This window comes from Acartia tonsa, chromosome 4, assembly GCF_053477335.1.
Source record: "Acartia tonsa isolate MP-2025a chromosome 4, ASM5347733v1, whole genome shotgun sequence".
In the NCBI taxonomy this organism is placed as follows: Eukaryota; Metazoa; Arthropoda; class Copepoda; order Calanoida; family Acartiidae; genus Acartia; species Acartia tonsa.
This window is the reverse complement of record NC_137263.1, coordinates 14984456-15004759: the sequence shown is the minus strand read 5'-3', so window position 1 is coordinate 15004759 and position 20304 is coordinate 14984456. Positions and strand designations below refer to the sequence as shown.

The following is a 20304-nucleotide window of genomic DNA, read 5'->3' as shown; positions in this document are numbered from 1 at the left end:
GATGAATTGAATTGACCAAAGCAATTAGTAACTTTTATTATTATCAATCAATTCAATACAAAAGTAAAAGGATGGCTGTGTTACTGTCTGTCTGTCTGTAATGAAGGATCTCGCTAACCGCTAAACCCATATAGATTTTCTTTACAGGTCCAGTAAATGTTAAAAGCTATATTTTATTTTATTTTTTATTTTTTTTTTTTTTTTGGGGGGGGGAGAGCTGTATGTACACCCTTACAAGAAAAAAATAAAGTCCACCCACCAATTTAAAAAAAATATGTTGTCATTTCTGTAGACTACAATTAGTGCTTTCAACCTAATGAACCAACCAATCAAAATTCAGTAAAAGCTCTCAAAGTTTTTAAGCTAACGAATAAGAAAAAGATTATTACAAAACTTTAGGGACTAGTGTAATAAACAACCAAATGTTCCCTTCCTTATTGTATTTTGCTCTCTACATTTATATGTAAAACATACATGTGCAAATTTGTAAGAATTAAAGTTTGCTGAATTGAAGAAACGTATAATCTAAGTGTAAATGTGTATGAGCTCATAGAATCAACCTTTAGTTCTCTTTCCCAGAGAGGTAGGGGACATTAGGCTGTTTATTACACTAGTCCCCAAAGTTTTATAATAACATTCGTCGTTGGATTAATAACTTTAGGGACTATTATTAAATTTTGATTGGTTTGTTAATTAAATAGATCGAGTGTCGAATCGTTTAAACCACTAATTGTAATCTACTGAAGGGTTAATTTTCAGTATAATCATTGAGGACATACATCAATTTATCGGCCAAATTGTCTTATCCCTGTAGATCCCTGTCTATTTCCTCTTCTAAATAAATCCATATATACTGTTTCACACCTCTCCAGAGACTAGTGTGGTAAATAATAATTCATCAACCACCACTAATTTCAAATAATTAAAAAAAATTTTTTTTTTTTTTGGGGGGGGGTGTCCCATCTTCCAATAAAATAGCCTAAAACCACCACAGAACTAGTAGGTAATTCCTGAATTCCGATCGGTTCAGTGGATACCGAGGTCTTAAGGGACAAATAGACGGACATGCAACATTTTACTTTGTATTATAGATATAAAAGAAACATAAAGTCTATCTGTGTGTTAGTTTGTTCCGAAGGGTCTCGCTAACCACTGAACCGAAAGATTTCTCCTTAACAGCATATCTTCTCATAGCTTCTAGTTCGGTTTATATTAAAAAATTATTATACAAAAGAAATCGCCTCTAGATAAATGGCTCCTCACAGAAATTTTAAAAGCGAAGCTTTTTTATAATTAGGGTCGGTCCGTCCGTCCGGAACACATAGTTTTTTTCGTTAATTTAGGCATGTTAGAATTGTCCTATCGATTTTAAACTTTGCATTGAGATTCCTGTAGTAGTTAGGTACGATTTAGAAAGCGTAGCAGCTCTATAATCATTACTAGAATGTCCGTACGACCATTTAACAAATGTTGATTTTTTCAACAACTAATTTTTATGTGATCTAATTGTCCGATTGACCTGATTTTTGGTATATTGATGTCTCAACCATGACACTTTGGTTGAGTGTGACTTCCGAATTAGCAGGAAGTTCTAGAGATCTTGTTTGACGTACACACAAACCCCCAATACCAGGAACCATCAAGTTTCAACAGCAGGTTTGATTATAGATTTATTGAGGCAAACTATTTCAAAGTCCTGAAAATACAAAATCAATTAACACAAAATTCCAGTTTTTATAACCACGTAATCTTATTTGCTTTTTTAAAATCTTTTTTTCTACGGTTAAGAATCTTTGGAAACTTTGGCTTTAAAGGAAAATTATTTGGTTTAATAAATCATTGTTAAATGCAAAAATAAAAGCACATAAAAAATTACTAAAACATAATAATTAAATCATAATAAAGTTTCATGTTTAGCTGGCTAAAGCCTTTTAAACTAAATAAAATCGTCCTATACGCCATTCAATTTAAATAAAATTAACAAATTCTACCTGAAGTTCTTATGGTTTAAAGCCCCTGGTATACTAGGGTCGTTCACGCACTATGAGACCAATGATAGGCCCAACTTTGTTCTCCGAAATCTTCACACACTCACATATCATTCAAAAGTAAAGAACGTGGACGCATCAAAACATAAACAATCCATGCCGCGTCTCTTTAGAAAAGGAAAGTCAAACAAAGACGACATTTGCGCCTAATTTGGGATAATGAATAAGGAATTAATTTCGATCTTGATAAACACAAAGCTTCCTCGAAAAGAGGTTAAGACAATTGATTCTTGGGACAACAAAGTACAATATCATAAGCGAAGCAACTCTATAATCATGTACTAAAAATGTAAGTATGTCCATTAACATTATCCAGTATCAAGCAGTTTTTCAGCAAATTTACTTACAATTTTGCTTCGACTCTTATACATTTATATTCTGTTTATTCAGTTCTGACACTATACAAGTGTTAATGTCCGTTTGTCCTATCGTTTCAGCGCTTCGCTTTTATGGATGTTGTCATCCTTTTTTTTTTTACTTTTACCATGTCCGTTTTCATTTTCACCTCCCTCAAAGTTAATTTTCAGAAGCTGCTTAAAGTGCCTATAAAAAAAATGACGTCCTACAATACAATACACAGAATAAATTACCAAGCGAGGCCAGTATACATTTTGATTGACAAATGGCACTTTAAAAAGCTTTTATTTTATAATCCACAGAACTTATTATCAGAATCCTCCTCTATATAAGTGTGCATAATATGGTATAGATGTATAGATATATGAATATATAATATTGTACAATGTTGTCCGCCGTTCACACGCCCATGGGGATTAAACCACGCCATCATGGAGATTCTATTTATCTCTCAATCTCTCTCTCTCTCTATCTCTAACTCCCTTTCTCTCTTAAATATATCTATTCCCTCTCATTCTCTCTCAAAATTATATTGTATATTGTTTTGATTAAAAAAATAAAAAAAATATTTGTTTTTCAGTGCACTCGCTGTCAAATATTTCTATGGAAACTGATCATATCAATTACAATTATTTAGAAACACATTAATAAAACGTAAACTTTAAGAATTCCAGTTTACAGGATGGCTTCGAAACAGATTAATACCCGGTGGATTTTAACTGGTTCTCAGCCATACTAAAAAATATATTAGCGACAATTTTCTATGACTAATAAAAAAAAATCTTAAAATTAAGAACCTAATAGTAGTAATAGTGTCTAACTTTTTATCTTTGTGACGTAACAAAAATCTCTTTTTTAGGGGTTTCCTTTCCCACCTCCCCTCTCATCCTTCGATTTTTGTTACGTCACAAAGATAAAAAGTTAGACACTATTACTAGGTTCAAAATTAATAACAATTTTGCAAGACCGGGCCTTCGGCAACTCGGGATTACAAAACTGGTTTTCATTTTATTTTTTTATATTAATATCCGGGGAAAGCTGTCTATAATACGATGCGATAAAATAAGTATTCTACATATTCTATTCAAAATCATATTGAAAGATGTACTAATTATAAGATTTTGTATTAATAGTAAAAATATTTTTTTTCTAAATCAAGGGTAAAATTATTTATTGTTTATACTGATGAGTAAACTGCAGGGAGGAAGGAAACATTAGGCTGTTTACTAGTCCCCAAAGTTTTATAATAACGTTTTCTTATTCGTTGACTTTACAACTTTGGGGACTTTTATTGAATTTTGATTGGTTGGTTCAATAAGTTCAGTGTCCAAATAATTCAATAGAAGGGATAATTTGGTGTATCATCATTGGGGATATACATCAATCAATCTGCCATTGTCTTGTCCTTTAAGATCCCTGGTAAACTGTGTGTATAGAAAGTGAAAGTACATGGATGTGTATATAAGGAACTATGGAACATGAGTGTATCAACAGATTTCAACAAACATATTCTCAACACTCTGTCTCTTACCGAGTATGAAAGAAAAGAGAGTTGTTTAAGGAAGATATAACAGAGATGACCCCCACCCCCCTTGTATCCTCCCATCTGTTCATCAGAAGAGGTGTGTGGTGGCGGGGGGAGGGGGGGGAGGCCTCCTCGTGGTTACACCTCCGAGAAGAATTGCTCTTCTCTCTGTCTCTGTGTATGAACTATAACTCCGGTCAGTAGTATTCTCTATAATTTCATTACATCAAGTGATCCCGCATCATAATTTGTTACAATTATAGATTTTTTTCTTTTTAATAAATTTCAATTGCATTTCTGAATGCATTTTTGGATAAAAAAATGTTTTAATAATCTAAAATTGATGCGTTTAAAAAGTTATTTTGATTATAAATGATTAAATAAAAATTTAATAAAACTATTGATAAATTTTACTTATCTGTTGCTTTCAGTTCAGAGAGAAAAGTAATTTTTGTAAAGTGATAATTCAGAATTAGTTTGGGTTAAGTTTAATACAAACAAAATATAATTAAATTGGTTCAAAGGGAACCTAAAATTAAAGATTAAATAATATATAATAGTTATTTATTGCATCGTATTATACCCAGCTTTCCGCGGATATAAAAATGAAAAATTGTAAGAATAAAACAAATTTTGTTAGCTGGTATTAATCTTTTTTATTTATTTTATTATTCGTGGAAAATTGCCTGTAACATTGTGCTATACATGATTCTTTAGTATGGCTGAAAACCGGTCCTAATACAGCGATTAATTAATCGATTTCGAAGCCATACTTGAAATAGAACTTATTATTTGGTCACTATAGAGAAAAAAAAAGAACGGGGGTCTTAAAAAATATTTGGATCTACAGCAGTTCACGGTAAAATATTGCTGGTAAGCAATATATCCAAAAATCTATGAATTTTTAAGGCTGCTAGCTGAACGTACAGATCATACCCGCACACCATTTTAAGCTGCACAAGAAGGCCTACAAATAATCTGGAATAGCCAAGATCCAATTATGCATAGGGAAAGCTTCACTGAAGAAAAAACGCGTAAAATAGGCCGCGCATTTCTCTGCACTGCGGGATAATTATGCCTATTTTAATCCAACCAGTCTTTTCCATTAATTGTATGTAGATTTAAGTATTATTGAATTACTTTATTTTGGTTAGGTTCGGTTAGGTTAAGGAGAGAACCCCAAGAAATACAAGGGGAATATGGTTAGAAGCGAGTTATATAATATTATCTTTTACAAAAATAACAATATCTTTACAACAAATCACATTTTCATTATTTTAGATTAAAATTTAGTTAATTAGTGATAATTGTTATAAAAATTAGTTTGAAAATGTCCACAATAATGTCTGATCCAATTAAGGATGGATAGCGGTGTCCAATTAGATCTCATAATTCTTTACCACCACAACAATTACATATATAGGTTAGTTATTTTTAATAATGTCTTTTAATGTCATAGGCTGCGCCCTTAGCTGTTAAGATTTTCTTTTCAAAGTGTGGAAAAGGAAGTTAGGACTTGTTCTACCTTCAAAAATTGTATTTTAAGATGAAAGATATTTCTAACTCGAAATTAATAACTTACTAATAATGTTATTCTGATAATGATGTTGTCGGCTGCACTTTAAGTTGTGCGGTTGGTGCTGATTGCGCGCGGGGAGAGCTGCAGCTGAAAGCGGGGTTGCAGCTAAATGGCTGTAACTTATGAGGTCTGTGGCTGATTTTCCCCCTATTTCTACTTTTGTTTTGTCTAAGCTGTTTGATTATTTATTGAGTATTTTTGAGCGGCTACAGCTGCAAACTAGCCGTGTGCATTGTTATGGATATTATGAATATAAAAAGAGTCTAATGAAATTTTAATCAATGTTTTTTTTATCTTTTAATAATTGATATATTATTACTTGGAACATCAAATATTATGTTCTCTAATAAAGTGAAACTTGAAGCGGGATAAAATAACTATCCTGCATTCCACCCCCTCTACCCTATCCCTTCCTACTGGATGATTGAACTGACCAATAAACGAGTTCCATGTTAGCAAACTAAATTATCGAAAATTTCCTCTGTCTACATTCTACATCCATTCTTTTAATAATGTCCATTCGACGACAATTTTAAGATATTCTTAAAAAGTAAAAATTTTACTTTTAAAATTGTAATATTGAGCAGAAATTTGAAATTTTGTCAGGGTAATTTAATTTCAACTTCATAAGAAAAAAAGGAGAAATTTTGTGTAAAATAAATTGTCTAGCAAATATGTTACAAGACTTGAAAACAGAAACAATAATTATTTTTCTTACTAAACAAGAGTGAAAAAATGCATTTTTACACGGAGCAATAGATGTTTTTATTGAGGTTATGTTTCTACTACTTACAAATAAATTTGAAAGGTATTAATAAAACATTGAAAAACCTAATCTTATGGGAATCGCTATAACTTTTCAAGGATTCTAAAACATTTTTTATTTAGTAGCAGAAAATGTACAAAAGTTTCAAAATTTGCTTGAAGATAATTTTCATCAAAAAAAAGTATAAAATCTTTTTTTGTAGCCACTCTCCTTCCCTCCACAGCTTGTGATATTGATTTTTGAATAAAACCTATAAAAATGACGTCATATTGCCCTTCATTGGTCAATTAAAATGTATACTGGCCTGCCATTGGTAATTTAGTATATTGTATATTGGGCTATCATTGGTAATTTGTATTGTATGACGTCATCTTTTGATAAGCTCTATAAACAGATTCAAAAACTTTTTCTTCTATCTGTTCAGCTTTTGCTGATATATTAATAATTTTGCCCTTATTTCTGTTATACCCCACTTCTGGATGTTGCCATCCTTGTTTCTGTAGAACATTTGCCACAACAAAGTAGTACTCATGAGAGAAAAAACCACATAATTAATAAATAATTATGAATGCTAATTGAATTCTTTCATAAGTTTATTATACAATATTTATAGTATTATTATGTATGTATTCTAAAAAAATTAGCGATGTAGGAAAATGTAGGTCAACCAAAAAATATTTAAGTCTTTCTTAATTTTTTTTCTATTTATAATTATTTATGAAAGCTAAAATTTTTTCGAAGGATTTGCATATAATTTCTATAACCAATGCAATGAATATAAGATATACGTGGATATAATTATATTGACTGGGGAAAGTTTGTCGTCAATTTGATATGGACCTTATTTATTGGTCAGTTCGTTCATCCACTAGGAGGGGCGGGGTTGGGGGTATTGTTATTTTAGCCAGCTGCGAGCAATCCGGTGCAACATTCGAGTAATAATACATATTGATTTATAAAACATTTTTTTGGTGTAATTTACATATGTTTTTATTGTTTTGAAACATTTCTACAGGTGAATATATATTTACATCAAAGTTGTCATAATAACTAACAAAAATAATAATGCGCAAAATGTATTAGTTTTTTTTCTGAGATATAAAGGGCTAAGACAATGGCCTATTGATATACAACCCCAATGTTGATATACAAAATTACCCCTTCTGTAGATTACAATTAATAGTTGAAACGTTTGTACACTTAAAATTCAATAAAAGTCTCCAAAGTTGTTAAGTCAACGAATAAAAAAAATAATATAAAACTTTGGGGATCTGTGTAATTTAGAGCCCATTGTCCCCTCTCTCCCTGTTTGTTAATAGCTGCACAGCTATTCTATAGTTAGTGTCTGTACGTCGCGTGCAACGTTAATCTGTCACTAGGTTAGAGTAATTTAATTAAATTAGCTATAAGTATCTCTTATTTTTTTTATGGAGGTTATGGTTATTACACAAAATTATATCCATATAAAAGCTGCTGAAAGATGCTTTAAAGCAGTCAGACGGCCATGCATAGACGTCCAAGGGGGGGGGGGGGTAATGGGGCGATTACCCCCCCCGTAGGCACCCCCAACCATTTAGGAGGGGGTATTTACCCCCCCAAATAATTTTTAATACTAAATTTTTAATAAAATTTAAATTACCCCCCCCAAAAATTACCCCCGGGGGTAAATTTTGGGGGGGGGGGTAAACAAATTTTACCCCTGCCAACAGATTTCAGGGGGGGTAATTACCCCCCCCCCCCAAGCAAATTTTACCCCTGGGGTAAAAATTTTTTTTTTTTTGGGGGGGGGGGGGTAAAAAAAACTTGGACGCCCCTGCGGCCATGGTTGTGATATACTTCAATATACTCATACTGGAATGAGAATCATGACAAGAGGTCAAGCTTTAATTGCAGTTGAGTAAATCACTTATATCATAGCGTTAAGGACTGGCGGACGGACAAAGTTGATTATAAAGTAGCTTCGTTAGAGTTAGCTTAGAATAGGTAGGTAGTAAGAGAGTTCCATAGGGTCTTGGACCATTAAGAGTTTGTTAAAGTCCTCAAAGTTTTTTACCAAATTGTTGATCTAAAATCGCAATATTACTATAAATACTTGATTTTAACTAACTTGATACACTTGTTGTTCTATGTCAATCGATATATTATTACTTGGATGTTGCACCAAATATTTATGTATTCTAATAAAGTAATGCTTGCAGCTGGCTAAAATTATGATACCCCCCATTCACCCCTTATACCCCATACCCTCCCCTCCTACTGGGTAAAAGAACTGGCCAATAAATGAGGACCATTGTACAACCTAAATTAACGACAAATTTTCTTGTGTCAATATATCCACGTATTGTATATCCATTTTTGTGTCCCTGATCACACTTGCTCTTTGTTTATCAGGGAAGATAGGGACATTAGCCTATTTATTACACTTAGTCCCCAAAGTTTTATGATAAAGTTTTCTTATTCGTTGTCAAAACATTTTTGTAAACTTTTATTAAATTTTGATTGGTTGGTTCATTACTTTGAGTGTCCGAACGTTTCAACATCTATTTGTAATCTACAGAAGGGGTAATTCTGTGTATCATAATTAGGGAAGTACATGAATTAATCGGTCATCGTCCTATCCCTTTAGATTCCTGTTTGTTTATACATATATTCATCATAATAACAAACTTAGATTAGGATCATAATTCAGACCTTACATAGTACAGTTAGGAGCTTAGATTAGGATCATAATTCAGACCTTACATAGTACAGTTAGGAGCTTAGATTAGGATCATAATTCAGACCTTACATAGTACAGTTAGGAGCTTAGATTAGGATCATAATTCAGACCTTACATAGTACAGTTAGGAGCTTAGATTAGAATCATAATTCAGACCTTACATAGTACAGTTAGGAGCTTAGATTAGAATCATAATTCAGACCTTACATAGTACAGTTAGGAGCTTAGATTAGAATCATAATTCAGACCTTATATAGTACAGTTAGGAGCTTAGATTAGAATCATAATTCAGACCTTACATAGTACAGTTAGGAGCTTAGATTAGGATCATAATTCAGACCTTACATAGTACAGTTAGGAGCTTAGATTAGGATCATAATTCAGACCTTACATAGTACAGTTAGGAGCTTAGATTAGGATCATAATTCAGACCTTACATAGTACAGTTAGGAGCTTAGATTAGGATCATAATTCAGACCTTACATAGTACAGTTAGGAGCTTAGATTAGAATCATAATTCAGACCTTACATAGTACAGTTAGGAGCTTAGATTAGGATCATAATTCAGACCTTACATAGTACAGTTAGGAGCTTAGATTAGGATCATAATTCAGACCTTACATAGTACAGTTAGGAGCTTAGATTAGAATCATAATTCAGACCTTACATAGTACAGTTAGGAGCTTAGATTAGAATCATAATTCAGACCTTACATAGTACAGTTAGGAGCTTAGATTAGAATCATAATTCAGACCTTATATAGTACAGTTAGGAGCTTAGATTAGAATCATAATTCAGACCTTACATAGTACAGTTAGGAGCTTAGATTAGGATCATAATTCAGACCTTACATAGTACAGTTAGGAGCTTAGATTAGGATCATAATTCAGACCTTACATAGTACAGTTAGGAGCTTAGATTAGGATCATAATTCAGACCTTACATAGTACAGTTAGGAGCTTAGATTAGGATCATAATTCAGACCTTACATAGTACAGTTAGGAGCTTAGATTAGGATCATAATTCAGACCTTACATAGTACAGTTAGGAGCTTAGATTAGGATAATAATTCAGACCTTACAGAGTACAGTTAGGAGCTTAGATTAGGATCATAATTCAGACCTTACAGAGTACAGTTAGGAGCTTAGATTAGGATCATAATTCAGACCTTACATAGTACAGTTAGGAGCTTAGATTAGAAACATAATTCAGACCTTACATAGTACAGTTAGGAGCTTAGATTAGGATCATAATTCAGACCTTACATAGTACAGTTAGGAGCTTAGATTAGAATCATAATTCAGACCTTACATAGTACAGTTAGGAGCTTAGATTAGGATTATAATTCAGACCTTACATAGTACAGTTAGGAGCTTAGATTAGGATCATAATTAAGACCTTAAATAGTACAGTTAGGAGCTTAGATTAGGATCATAATTCAGACCTTACATAGTACAGTTAGGAGCTTAGATTAGGATCATAATTCAGACCTTACAAATAAGGTTTATAAAAGTAACATGGATTATCAAATAAATAAAGCGAATCTCAATTATGCTTTATTGTCCTAGAAAAAAATATTAAATAGAAATAATAAAAAAGTCAACAACTGTTAAAAAAAATAAGAAAACAATTTTGTCAATCTTTATAATGAAATACCTGTTTTGGTTAAGGCTTTGAAAAAAGAGGGCAAAAATAATAAGAGTAATAATATTCCGTCCCAAGTATCATTAGGACAAAAGAAAACTTTGATTACATCTTCTATATTGAAGTTGTTTTAAACCTCCCGACTGTAGTGTAGTAATATATTCAAACATGTACTTGTACTATATTTCTCAAATTCAACTTTGTTTAGGATATTACTGTTCCTTTTTATATAATTAGCGGCTACGCCCTTAGAGGTTTCGACCTTCCACTTAAATTCAAGTTTTGAAACGAAAAAAAAGACATTTAGAAAGGACATTTGGGGAGGTTTATATGCTACTGGATGTCATTACTCTTATACTTCCCCAAAATAGCTAAAAAAACTACCTTGGACCTAAGGAATTGTTAGGCTTAGAGTTAAGGGATGAATCTACTAGTTCGTTGATAAAGCATACAAAAACAATTAAATTTCTAATTACTTAAAAAAAAGATTTAGTTTATTGATTCATTTCTGCTAAACTATTACATTTGATGGCTGTGTTAATATTATTAATATGTTAAGACTATCCCATGTCAATGGATATAGAATACAAATGGATATTATGACAGAGGATAAATTTTCGTCAATTTTTTAGTCAGATCGTTCATCCAGTAGGTGATGAAGAGATGGAATAAAGAGGGTGGATGGGGAGGGTCAGGGCAGTCTTTATTTTAGCCAGCTGCAAGTTTCACTTTATTATAGAACACGAAAATCTGGTGTAACATTCAAGTAATAATATATCCATTGATAAGACTATCCAATTTCTTGTACTACAAGTAGGATAATCAAATTATGACAATAATCTTCCGACATTTATAACATGTCATAGGAAACGAGAAAAAGAAGAAAAAAGCGGAATTGATTTTACTTTTATTATATTTTATTTAAATGCCACATAGTCGACATAATAGTTATTTATAAAATTATATTATACACAGCTTTCCGCAGATATAAAAAAATAACAAAATGTTATGATTAAAACCTTCGGCCTTCGGGGATAACAAAGCTGGTATTAATTTTTTTATTTTGATTTTAATATTAGTGGAAAATTGTCTGAAATGCTATGCTATGCATGATTTTTCAGTATAGCTAAGAACTGGTTCTTATCCATCGGATATTAATCGGTTTCGAAGCAATACTGGTAACATTTTAAATAATTGGGTATTTTAATGATACGTTAAGTAATATCAAATTTTGTTTAAATTAAGACAGCTTGACTTTAGCAAAATATTTGTTTTAGGATACCTAAAAAATATATATTACTTTAAAAGTAAAACTTTTGTAAAAATATTTGATAGTTCCTTTATCCTTCATCTATACAATTTAGTGTAGTCCTCTCCTGGGGTTATGAGGTTAATGATAATCCTTTCCACTTATCCCTGATAATCCTTCCATACATATATACCAGTAGTTTCTACTTATCCCTGATAATTATTCCATACAGATATACCAGTAGTTTCCACTTATCTCTGATAGTCCTTCCATAAAGATATACTAGTAGTTTCCACTTATCCCTGATAATCCTTCCATACAGATATACCAGTAGTTTCCACTTATCTCTGATAATTCTTCCATACAGATATACCAGTAGTTTCCACTTATCCCTGAAAATCCTTCCATACAGATATTTCAGTAGTTTCCACTTATCCCTGATAATTCTTCCATACAGATATACCAGTAGTTTCCACTTATCCCTGATAATCCTTCCATACAGATATTTCAGTAGTTTCCACTTATCCCTAATAATCCTTCCATACAGATTTACCAGTAGTTTCCACTTATCCCTGATAATCCTTCCATACAGATATACCAGTAGTTTCCACTTATCCCTGATAATCCTTCCATACAGATATTTCAGTAGTTTCCACTTATCCCTAATAATCCTTCCATACAGATATACTAGTAGTTTCCACTTATCTCTGATAGTCCTTCCATACAGATTTACCAGTAGTTTCCACTTATCCCTGATAATCCTTCCATACAGATATACCAGTAGTTTCCACTTATCCCTGATAATCCTTCCATACAGATATACCAGTAGTTTCCAGTTATCCCTGATAATCCTTCCATACAGATATTTCAGTAGTTTCCACTTATCCCTACTATTCCTTCCATACAGATATACTAGTAGTTTCAACTTATCCCTGATAATTCTTCTATACAGATATACCAGTAGTTTCCACTTATACCTGATAATTCTTCCATACAGATATACCAGCAGTTTCCACTTATCCCTGATAATCCTTCCATACAGATATACCAGTAGTTTCCACTTATCCCTGATAATCCTTCCATACAGATATACCAGCAGTTTCCCTCATATTGGATTTGGACCTCAAATGAATATATTTTTTTAAAATCTTATTTTTCATGCATAATAAGGGATAAGTAAATGTTAGAAGAGCCCCGCAGTTTTAATACCAAATAGGGTTGAGGCCCTGTGGGTTAAGAGGGGGTTTAGAAATATTTTTTTCTCAAAGATTGAATATCTTAATATAAGGGGAGTGGGTTGTTCAGTGTTTAAGGAATGGATCTATGTGAAAGCACTGTTATATTCTTCACAATATCATTTACAATATTCACGAATATTGCAATATTATAAAGTGTAAACAGTTATGTACATATAATGTAGACATACACCATTTTTCATTGTTGTAAAGCGAAGCTTTTATACATTTAGGGTTGGTAGATTTATCCGTAATCTGTAGCTCTTATAGTTAATTACATTATGTTAGAATTGCTCCTTATATATTAAACGTGGCATGATAATTTATTTAAGTAATTTTGTGATAGATTGAATGCATTAACACTCTACATATAGGTATTTGTTGGTGTTAGTTCGTCTGGCCATCTTATTTAATTAATGAGCTTCGCCTTTATGGATGTTATTATCTTTGTTTGAATAAAATCAATCCTATTGACTTCAAATTATATATGTAGATTCTTCTAACGATAAGATACAAATTGAACATTAACCATACATTATAAGTCCGTACATTTACTCAAATATTAGATTCCGAATTTTTATTTGAATTTTGAAAGACTTGTTTTACTCATTTTGGCTGATAGAATCGATACAAGTACTGCACATATTGACACATTATCTGACATACAAGCAATCAAATACAAATAGATTCACACACACACACACACACACACACACAGACACACACACACACACACACACGTACACAATCAATTATGTTAACATATCCTAATGTCCACCCATTGCAAGTGTGAGTATAAATGATTGGTAGGCTGGCTTGTTACCAGGGCTCGGCAAGTGTGAGTATAAATGATTGGTAGGCTGGCTAGTTACCAGGGCTCGGCAAGTGTGAGTATAAATGATTGGTAGGCTGGCTTGTTACCAGGGCTCGGCAAGTGTGAGTATAAATGATTGGTAGGCTGGCTAGTTACCAGGGCTCGGCAAGTGTGAGTATAAATGATTGGTAGGCTGGCTTGTTACAAGGGCTCGGCAAGTGTGAGTATAAATGATTGGTTGGCTGGCTTGTTACCAGGGCTCGGTAAGTGTGAGTATAAATGATTGGTAGGCTGGCTAGTTACCAGGGCTCGGCAAGTGTGAGTATAAATGATTGGTATGCTGGCTTGTTACCAGGGCTCGGCAGCCAAGCATCAGCCGCGTGAAAGCCTCAAATTAAAACCAGCTTGTGTGTAAACTTTTTTTACGAAAAGATGGATTGTTTAGGAAGATGTTTAGACACCCAGCTGAATTTTAAAGTTATAATATAATGATTTCACTAAGGCTTACTCGGGCGGTTGCCGAGCCCTTCTGTATGTTATCATCAGATGATAGCTTCGGTCCACCCTTTATTGATCACTTCAATTACATTTTATGTATGTATGTACTAGCGGTTACGCCTCTAAAGGCCTCTAGGGACGCTGGGGAGAGAAGGGAAATGGGAGTCGAGCCTCAACTTTCAATTATATATTTAAAAATAAACATGACCAAATTAACAATCAGAGCTAACTATTCCTTATTATAAAATGCCATAGATAGAAAAAAAAACATTTATTAAACTAATTTTATTCATGAAATACGATTGTTTTACTAATTTTATAGATCATTAGTGATTAGTTAAGAATTAATTTTTTTATAGAGACTGTGTAAAAATCTTTCCTTTTAAAAAGCAATAACAAAATAATTATATTACAACAAAAAAATAATTTCAAAGGTTTAGTTTGAGGTTTTGGCAGGTATTGTAATGTAGTGACTGAATTTTACACACTCTTTATATAACAGAAATTTGAAGAAAACCTGAGTTTTTAACTTTTTATTGAAAAACGCAATTAAAAAAAAATCAAATTTCGTTACTTTCATTTTTTCTTTACGCGGACAAAACTAGGGCTAGGCAGCCGCCTGCCTGAAAGACCCAGGAAAATCAGCTGGAAGTCTAAATCTGACCCATATATGGCAAGCACTCATTAAAAAGTCTATTCAAAGCTTCCAAACGGGTTAAATTTAAGGCTCCGTGCGGTTGACGGTTGATGTTCAGACAGAATATAGAAAAAGAGTAGCGGCGCTACTGAAAAATTTTGAATTAATTTTCTTTTTAAACCTCACACAAACAAATGGATTTATTATTGCATGGATCTTACACCAGATTATCATCTACTCTAATAAAGTTAGACTTGTAGCTGGCTAAAATAACGATACCCCCATACACCCACTTTACCTCATCTCCTTTCCTTCTACTGAATGAAAAAACTAACGAAAAAAAGATGTCCATATTAGCAACCTCAATTGACGAAAATTTTTCCCCTGTCATATTATCCACGTATATTCTAAATCCATTCACCTACATCGTTGTTAATTAGAGGAAGGAAAAAGGAACTATTAAGTTTAATTTGTTTTAATTAACCACATAGAGAAAATAATAAAAGAGAGAAATCGAGGTATTTGAAGGACTAAAATAGGCAGTGGGCCTAGAGGCCTATATTGAGCAATTGCCGCGCTGAATTTTTAATGTTATTCCACCACTTTTCAAAATGGGAATATCTTAAAATTAAATATAATTTCAAGGCAATTATAGTTGCTGTTTGAAGCATAAATCTAATTTTTGTAGGATGAAATAGAAATATTTTGAATTATCATCCATTCTGATGAAACCTAATTGAAGAATATAAAATTATCGTTATTAATTTTTCATGACTTTGCTACTGACTTTAATCATAACACTCATTATTAGCTTATAAGATTTATATTGCAGTCTATCTAACTTATATTTTTTAATAAATAAACGTTTTTACAAATTTAATATGAACATTTGATTGTAAATTATAATAATCAGTTTTTCAGTGCCATCTAGCTTTGGATATATAACTAGAATATCAAAGCGTTCATAAAATTTTATTTTGCCTGTATTTTTCTTGTTTTGGATTTTTGTCACTAAAGGGCCAAACCCTGAGGGGTAAATAACATCACTTGAAAATGTTAAAAATATTGTATAAACGAGTATTGTCTGAGAAAGAACATAGATAGCATTACAGATTATTCACTTATTTAGATTATTTAGTTATGAAATTTTTTATTTAATATTTAGCCTTAGTTTTAATGTATGTCTTTGAAGTAGACAACTAGCGAACCTGGTGGCTGAGAGCTAAACTATTAATTTTTTATTAGTAAACATTTAAAAGTTTTATCATGTTAATTAGATTTAAATATTACATTTAGGCTAATTTGAAAAAAAATAAATTTTTGATCATAAAAGGTGAACCCTCCTATTTTTAAACTAGGCGAAACATACTTTTCTGCTGCACTAAGACCGTCCGCGGCTGTTTGTTTTTTAAGATTCTAAATCAAATTGTATTTAAAATATTTTCTTTAATTTTTTTAAAAACATAATAAATTACAGAAAAATAATAATAATTAATAAGATAAAATTTTTTTTATTTTTTTTTACATATATTGAATAGGTTATGATTAAGATGCAAAAAGCCGCGGACGGTTTAGATAAATAGCAGACAAATTATTTTAGTAGGGGGGAAGTAATATTTTACAATGAAATTGGGGTGAGTATTAATCCTCTTATCCTTTTTCCTTATGATTAACCAACTAATACAATGGTTAAGTAGAAATAATTAAACTAGCCGCTGTATTTAAAACTGTTCATTACATTTTTAATAAATTGAATTATAAATTTGTTTTCAAAAAAACTATTCTTAAATTAAATTGTTTTTTACATCTGGCATATGAAAATAAATGATAAATTTATATAGATTAATAACGATGATAAAAAATTACCCCTTTTGTAAATCTAATTAATAGTTTGGAACCAATCAATCAAAATCGGACTTTCTCATATTCATTATAGTATTGCTAAGCTTTATAAATTGATTTAAACTGTTTTAGGAATCATTATTCAAAGGTTGAAATTGGTAGGACAATTCTTACATGCCTTAATGTATCATGCTATCCATACGGACTGATCCTAAATATAGAAAAATTATTTTATAAGAATTTAAATTTATTTATGTATTCATCTATCTAGGTATATTGAGGAAAATCATAAGTTGTGCTGATTCAGATTAAATTTGCATAATATTGTAACAAAATCTTAACATAAGAAAAAAAACATAGAAATAATATGATATTATAAGAAGTAAGTTCTTTGTGTATATATTTGTACAGTAAGATCTCGGTTACGGAAAAAAATCCATATATTAAGGCCAGGTCATGTTTAGCTTTCTTTCATAAGGAGAAATTTACCAAAGGAGCGAAGCAATGTGTTTTGATGTCAATTTGTCTGTTTTTTAAAATCCCAACCGTGTCCGTCAGATGCAAAATCTAAAAGCTCAGATTTTGGTCTCTAAAGGGAAGTTACCTACTGATCTACATATGATTACCTACAGCTACCTCTCGGGGTTTTTACTTTCCTGCATGCACCTTGAATAATACTCTTGGTAAAGCATCTTTGGGTATGATTGGTTATAGGCAACACCCAACAGACAACCAACACCTTTCTAACGTCTTAAGTATGACCAGGTGTTGTCCAAACTTGGACCAGGCTTCTCCCCGATAACGTTAAGCTGACACGTTACCAATTATGCTAAATCCTAGGGTTGAATTCCATATGTGATTGTTTTAGGCTATATCACTTCGACAAAAAAATTCTTTAAGGAAATTCCAAATCCACAAGGCTACAGCTTATAGGCTAGGGTCGATGCCACGGGTACTTTATATTTCTTAAAGTTAATGTAAAAGAAATAAAGTTTTGACTAAATCTTGTAAAATATCTATGCGCATATCTTCTTAGTGTTCCATTCATTTCACCAAAAAAATATTTAAACATATGAATTCGCATGGCGTTACAATGGATATAGAATATACGTGGATACTAGGACAAGGGAAAAATTGCCGTCAATTTAGCTTGCTAACATGGAACTCGTTTATTTGTCAGTTGGTTCATCCATTAGGAGGGACGGGAATGGGGTAATGAGAGTGGAAAGGGTGAATTGTTATTCTAGCAAGCTGAAAGTTTCACTTTATTGAAGAACATGAAAATCTGTTGTAGGATCCAGGTGATAATGAATCCATTTAAGCAATATCTAATAAATTTACACAGCTAGACTTAAGCAAAATATTTGTTTCAGTATAGCCATAGCTTGATAATATGGACCTCATTTATTAGTCTGTGTAGAGCAGAGATAAGATATAAAATCTTATTTTTGTGATCTTGTTTTCCTTTTTCTGACATCTTGAAATATAAGTCTTTTTGTGGACGTGATGGGGGACCAATTTTCTTCTTACTTATTCTTTCAGGACAAACAGTAATATTTCCACTTTTTTCCGAAAATTTTGAGAAGTAAAACGTGAAAAGGCAGGCCGGAACAATATTTTCCAGCATTGGAACCGATTATTATCCGCTGGATTAGAACCGGTTCTTAGCCATATTAAAAAATCATGTATAGCATCGTATCACAGCCAATTTTCCACGAATATCAAAATAAATCCCATAAGATTAATACCTGTTTTGTTAGCTCGGGACTTTGACGAACATACCATTATTGTGTAAAACCTTTTATTTTTACAACTTTTATTCTAAAAAAACTATTTGACCCAACAGAAGTAGTAAGAAACTGGAATATTCAGTTGTCTTAAGGGATAAGACAAAAGACGATAAATTGATTTATATACACAATGATGATAAATGAAATTGCCCTCTTGAAAAATAAAATTATTGGTTGAGAAGTTTGGACACTTCTAGTTTGAAACCAACTAAATAAAATTCAATAATAGTAACCCAAGTTTTTAAGCCATTGAAAAAAAATATATTACTTTGGGTACCAGTGTAACTTAAATTCCAATGTTCCCCCCCATCCCTGGAAATATTGGATTCAATGTTCCAATAATATTTGTTGGTCAGACAAAAATTCGCCAAATGTAATTGCGTGATGAGGAGACATTTTTAAAAGCAAAGCTTTTGTATGATTACAGGTTTCTCTACCTATTCCAGATAGTTGCCCTATCAATATGTTGTTTAATGATAATTCAAGGGACGATTGGACATGATGTGATTCGCATTTTTTTTTGTAATTTACAACATATGAAAATTATTTTTTTTTGTTTAATTTAATAATATATTTACCCTATTAAGTTGTAAGGTTTTTGTTTGTCCGTTATAATTTCGATAACCAATGAACAGATGGACAATTTCTCATCTTAGAAAAACTTCACATAAGCTATGTAATGATTTTAGCACTGTGACGACTTTCAATTGGGTCTATGAATATCATAAAATAGCGACGGAAATATTAACACAGCCAAGTCGCTACAATAGAGCAAAAAGCTATTTGCTAGCAGAAGGAAAAGGTCTTCGTCAGGAAGTATTCTAGGTTATACATCCATATTTATTCATTTATTAGAGGGGTGCATCCGTTAGTTGAATAAACAGAGGTTAATCCTTTGATTTTTTTAAAATAAAAAATTTTTTTTTTAAAACATTTTAGATAGAACTACAGAATAAGCAACAGTTTTTCCTGAGCTTGATCTTTAAATCGTTTTTATGGTGCGCTGAATCGGGGCGATTCAGAGGTGAACCGTAGGTGCGCTGGTGGTAAGCCACAGCGCACCTGATTTTTTAAAGATTTTCAGCGCGGTGTTGTTAAATCGCTTGCGCACTCACTAAAATATCGATCCACGCCAGTACAACTTTATTACTTAAGCAGTGTCAGTAAGGTATTTTATATAAAACATTAATATATAATTTATTTTAAAAATAACTATAAAAATGTTTTCACGATAGTTTTGCAATAAAATATTAAAGAAATTAAAAAAAAAAATTATTTATTAAATAAATCACCCCGATTTGGTTCGGCAATGCCACTCGGTACAGCGCCACTGGGCGCGCCAAATCGCCCATGCAAATTCGATTTAAAGATTGGTATTTAATAATTTGATGGTGCGCTGAATGAATCGCCCCGGTTTAAATCACCTATAAATGATTTAAAGATCAAGCTCTGTAAATTAAAAGTTTTATTTTTCTTTGAATGTTGTCATCCTTGTTACAACACTTTTACTTACAACTAAAAAAGAAATATTATATCCATCAGAAGTGGAGCCTATAATACTACTGAGTTCATATCTAAAATACAAATTAGAACGATTTCTG

General features: G+C 31.9%; 1 protein-coding gene across 2 annotated transcripts in view; it reads left to right on the top strand.

Annotated features, from left to right (window-relative positions):
• The first annotated feature begins 5215 nt into the window (after positions 1-5215).
• The window catches only part of cac (calcium voltage-gated channel subunit cacophony), a 108650-nt gene continuing 93561 nt past the window's right edge, over positions 5216-20304 (top strand). For both annotated transcript variants that reach the window (XM_080156567.1, XM_080156566.1), the window contains exon 1: positions 5216-5353. The gene's annotated coding sequence lies outside the window, so the exon portion shown is untranslated. The remainder of the gene's footprint in view (positions 5354-20304) is intronic.